Here is a 6,077-nt window from a genome sequence, read left to right as displayed (position 1 = left end):
TTTGCCACAGGGAGAGATGGCCAAGAGATGAGGTAGCTGGACTAAAAAGATTCTAATGTTATCCACTTTCAGAGGCCATCCAGAGAAAACAAGACCAAATACAGAGTAGAAGAATGGTCGAAGAAGTAGATAGAGGACAAAGGCAAGAGAGAGTTTCAAGAGATTAAGGAAAGAAAGAATGTCAAGGTGGAAGAGGTGATCTGCATACAAATGCTACCAAAATCTGATCGCGGTTCTGCGGCGGGTGGTTTGTATTATGATGATCGGAGCTGGAGGAGTGTGGGGTAGATAAGGGACTGGTGATTGGATCTAAGAGAGAAATTCTTAATATTTTGGGGGTTGGGATCCTTTTGAGAATCTGATTAAAGCTATGTATCCTTCCACCAAGAAAATCTATTTCCATAAAATACTTCAAATTCAGAGGCACCTGGGTGGCTTGGTTGGTTAAGCATCTGCCTTTGGCTCAGGTCATGATCCCAGGTCCTGAAATCGAGACCCGCGACCCGCGTAGGGCTCCTTGCTCAGCGGGGAGCCTGCTTCTCCCTCTCCCTCTGCCTGTTGCTCCCCCCGCCTGTGCTCTCTCTGTTAAATAAATAAATAAAATCTTAAAAAATACTTCACATTCAATTTTGGGAGGTTTATAAAGTCACACATAATTTCAGGCTGTTTATAAAATCAGTGGGCTACAATCGAGCAAGAAATAGATTTCAGATTTTGAACACCTGATCTAAACAGTTTTATTCACATGAAAGGGAGAATAGGAATTAATTGATTTGAAGAAATACTGGTATTAAACATAGTGCCTAACTCCTCTACATAGACATATGTGCAAGTCACAAAAGGGCACATGTGAGGGGTGGGGAGAGAGAAATAGAGAGAGAGAATGAATTATGGTCAAATTAAAATAAGAGTAATAATAATAACTAACATTTATTAAGGTTCTGCTATATATCAGATATTATATATACAATATTTTAATACTCACACAAATCTTCTAAGGTGGAAATTATTACCCCAGAAGAGAAAATTGAGATTTAGAGCAATTAAATGGCAAACTCAAAGGGGTCACTGGCTGAAATGGGATTCAGCATAAGCTCTTTTTGTCTCCAAACCCATGCTTTCCCCAATATGCCACACTACTCAGGAACATAGATTAACAACAAACAAACAAACAAACAAACAACCCAAAATAACAAAAACTCCCATTTTCCTAAAATGTTAGGAAAAGAAAACAATTTGTCTTAGGCATTATCTAATACAACCCTATAATGAAAGCAAGTTTAAAATGCCAAAAGAAAACATGTGCCAAGGGAATGTTAACTGAAAATACCATTAGAATCATAGAAAAACCTAATGTATGTTGGGAAGTCAGCCAGTAAACTTTACCCTTTATTCTTGATGAAAACTTTTTAAAAACTGGGTTTGGAAAGTTTATGAAAGAGGCTGCGCAATCACTATGACAACTCCCAAATGCAGCAACTTGACAAAGGTTTACTTCTTGTTGGCATCACACTTGGCATAGTATGTGTGTGGTGTGCTGAGAAGGGGGATGGGCAGGGCTCTTTTCCACTTAGTCATTCAAGAGACCACTTCTATCTGGGGGTCCACCTTCCATAGGGCCTCAGACTCCTCTGCTGAGTCTTTTGTGTTAGCCAGCTGGCAAGCCAAGGGAGAGAATAAGAGGGGATCCCACTAGCTCTGCTCACATTCCATTGGCTGGAGTGAGTCACATGGCTCAAGCCAGATGCAAGAGAACTGGGAAATGTAGTTCAGTTGTGTGCCAAGAAGAAGGAAACTGATCTAGGTTTGTGCCATTGAGCTTCTTAATATACATGATACATATTTAAAACTAAGATCAACATTTATAGTTATTGTAGACCTGACAGAGTTATTTCCTCAGGCATGAATATAAGAACAAATTCTGTTTCTAGTCCTACACAACATACCATGAGATACTGATAATAATTGTTTAAGAAGAAAAGAAAACAAGAAATGAAAATACAGGAAAAAGGAAATAAACATACCTATAGATGACATATTTTTTATCCGTGGAATTCAAACAAAATTATAGTAAATTACAAATTATTCACAAATAATCTCATCATACATTTAGAGTATAAACTACACATCTGTATCAGATCAAATCTAATGCACCTTTCATTTGTCCTGGATGGCCTCTTTCTGATGATGATGCCCCTGCTTCCTGCCTGTGCCACCTTTGCTAAACTCCCTAAGAATCAAGTCGTAGCCCCGACTTGCCGGTGCCACACTCCACACAAAGCATTACTGCCTTTACTCACCACTTACAGACATGGATGTAATACTGCTTGGTAGTGTGCACATTAACTTCCAAATAAGCTCCCACCACAGGGTTGGATGACACAACTCAGAAGAGCAAGAGAATTACTTTCCTGTGGGATAAACCTTGACCAATAGGGTATGAGAGTCCAAAGCGATCCATGCAAGTAACTTTCTCCTCTCTGCCCCTGTGAACTATCTGTATAGTTCCTCTTTGGCTTTCTGGAAAGATCCTCCATACTAAGCAACACCCTTTGCAGCTCATTGTTAAGTAGCTCACTGTATTGCATTGCCTCTGTCCTTACTTCATTTATATTTTTTTTCCTTTATTCTCTGGGCCTGTACCTCCCAAAATTTCAGCATTTTATCCTTATCTAAGGCTTTGTTTCCTAGAGGACCTTGTCAAAGCTTGTGTTCATTCACAAATAAATCATATTACTATATGCTAGTGACCCATCTAGAAAATAAGATGAAAAATTAGTATCTTTCAAAATAATAATTAAATATTGCTTTGGCTCAGATAGATATACTTAAAAGGAATTATGCAAACACTCTGGAGAAGTAAATGAAGAAATAATAAAGGACCTTGGGAAAATGGAAAGAATTTGAGAAAGAATTCTTTCTAAGGTAATATATATTTAATGGAACATCACTTCAACTTCCCATGAGATACTTTATGTAACAAGATAAATGGAGTACGACAATTCCACTGGAAAAAATGAAAAGTCAGAAATATATTCATGTAAATGATATAAACTCTATTAGATTAAAAACCACCTTATCGGGGTGCATAGTTGGCTCAGTCAGAAGAACATGTGACTCTTGATCCCAGAGTTGTGAGTTTGAACCCCATGTTGGGTGCAGAGATTACTAAAAATAAATTTAAAAAAAACTTATAATAAAAAATATTATCATCTAGGGGCGCCTGGGTGGCACAGTGGTTAAGCGTCTGCCTTCGGCTCAGGGCGTGATCCCGGCATTATGGGATCGAGCCCCACATCAGGCTCTTCTGCTATGAGCCTGCTTCTTCCTCTCCTGCTCCCCCTACTTGTGTTCCCTCTCTTGCTGGCTGTCTCTATCTCTGTCAAATAAATAAATAAAATCTTAAAAAAAAATATATCATCTAAAAAAAAAACCCCACCTTGGGGAGCCTGGGTGGCTCAGTCATTAAGCATCTGCCTTCGGCTCAGGACGTGATCCCGGCATTCTGGGATCGAGTCCCACATCAGGCTCCCTGCTCCACTGGGAGCCTGCTTCTTCCTCTCCCACTCCCCCTGCCTGTGTTTCCTCTCTCACTGGCTGTCTCTCTCTGGGTCAAATAAATAAAATAAAAATCTTTAAAAAAAAACAAACCCACCTTATCAGTAGGATGATAAAATCGTTTTTGGTTCTTTACTATTCATAAAGTTCTTTCACATATGTTTTCTCATTTATTTTTCACAATAACACTATTAGATAATTTGGAAAGGACTAGTGTTATCTGTACTTTAGAGATTTTTATTTACTTTTTGAATTTAGTTATAGGTGGTCTTGTTCCAGAAAAAAGTTGAGATGCTTCATCTCACAGTTGAGAGGTTTGAAGTTTGGACAGCTCTCAAATAAAGGAGTAGTAAAGGGATACTGGAACTCCCACTCAAGCATTTTGACTCCAGAGCCCATGTTTTTTCCCACTATACTTGACAGGATTCTGTTACAATATGACAATGAATCAAAATACATGGATTTACTTTAAAAGCACAACATTTTTAATGGAATGGAACAGATTCCAGAAACAAATTTAAATTCTTATAAGAATTTAGCATAATTTAGCATTATTTTCATGGTCCTATGTGTTCATATCTTATAAAATTACCTCAAATTATTTTAGGAAGTGGGAAAAATATAAACAAAGAATGAAAAAAAGAATGAATGAAGTAAAGAATATGCCAAAAGAAAATATGTGCCAAGGGAATGTTGAAATAATATAATACTTAGGGGGAGAATACTTAGACACATTTTGTTGGCATAATCAACCATAGTATAGTACTGAAAATTAACTCAATCACCCATACTTCACACTCAATATTGCAAAAAAAATATTTCCAGGAAAGTTAAAATATTAGCTTGCTTCATAGTAGGCTCTTAAGAAATACTTACTAATTGAATAAAAATCTCAAAAATGACAAGTTCCTGATGGGTTCATAGGTGAATTCTAAATCCAATAATTTATAAAAAGGATTGTATTCCATGACCAAGTGGGATTTATTCCATGTATGCAAAGCTGGTTCAATATTCAAAAATCAATGAATGTAATCCATCATATCAACAGGCTAATAAAGAAAAAACATATGATCATATCAATAGATGAAGAAAAAGCATTTGACAAAATCCAACAACCATTCATGATAAAAAAAAAAAATTCTCAGTAAATTAGGAATATAGGGACTTTACTCAACTCGATAAAGAATATCTGAAAAAAACCTGCAGCTAACATCATACTTGTGAGAAATTTGAAGCTTTCCCATTAAGATCAGGAATAAGGCAAGGATGTCCTTCTTCACTACTCCTTTTCAACACTGTGCTGGAAATCCTAGCTAATGCAATAAGAAAAGAAAGGAAATAAAAAATACATTGATTGGGAAGGAAGAAATAAAACTGTCTTTGTTCACAGATAACATAATTGTCTATGTAGAAAATTCCAAAGAATCAGAAAAACCCCCCAAAAACAAAAACAAAAAAAACCCCTCCCTGGCACTATAAGCAATGATAGTAAGGCTGAAGGATGCAAGGTTAAGATACAAAAGTCAATCATGTTCTTATATATCAGTAAATGGGACAAGTAGAATTTGGAATTAAAAACACAATCTCATTTACATTAGGATCCCCAAAATGAAACACTTAGATATAAATCTAACACAATACATATGAGACATATATAAAGAAAACGACAAAATTCTGATAAAGCATATCAAGGAGGAACGAAATAAATAGAAAGATATTCCATATTCATGGATAGAAGGTGGCTTTTTAGGGCAGCAAAACTACTCTGTAAGATACTATTATGATGAATACATGTTATTATAAATTTGTCCAAACCTATAGAATGGACAACACCAAGAGTGAATCTTAACATAAACTGTGGACTTTGGGTGATAATGATGTGTCAGTGGAGGTTCATCAATTATAACAAATGTTCCACTCTTGCAGGGGATATTGATAAAGGGAGAGGTTATGGCTATGGAGGCAGGGGGTATATGGGAAATCCATGTGCTTTCCGTCCAGTTTTGCTGTGAACCCAAAATTACTCTGCAACAAAAAATAAAATTAAAAAATAATTTTAAAGAATTAAAAAGGAAAGGAGGCTATACATCATTCCCAAATGTGAAAGAGGGATTCATGCAGGTGATCAGAGACAAGGTGGATTTGAATGTATGTGCATTTTAAACATTTGCACAACAAAATGTCTTTGGCTTTCAGTCTATCTCCCCCTTACTAAATTCTCTCCAACAGCAGAGGAATTGCTAAACTGATTGGTTAGAGTCTAGGACAGGCGCTGGGCGGTGCTTACCAGTAAGTCATGTTACTGTGTACACCTGCAGTCATACATCTAATACTTGCTCCCAGCCCACTTTCCCTCATTTTCTTTTCTATGTCTTTTATGTAACAGGAGGGTTTGCCTTTGCTGGACACATTGGGTTCTTTTCTAACTTGCTGCATCCATATGCTAAGCTTTCAGTCTCATACCGCCTTCTTGTTTTAGGCACACTGTGTTGAAGCCTGGCCCTTAGTGGCCGACCTAG

The sequence above is a fragment of the Ursus americanus genome, chromosome 12, assembly GCF_024610735.1.
Source record: "Ursus americanus isolate L20-20 chromosome 12, mUrsAme1.1.p, whole genome shotgun sequence".
In the NCBI taxonomy this organism is placed as follows: domain Eukaryota; kingdom Metazoa; phylum Chordata; class Mammalia; order Carnivora; family Ursidae; genus Ursus; species Ursus americanus.
The sequence above is the reverse complement of the archived record's forward strand: the minus strand, read 5'-3'. Positions refer to the sequence as shown.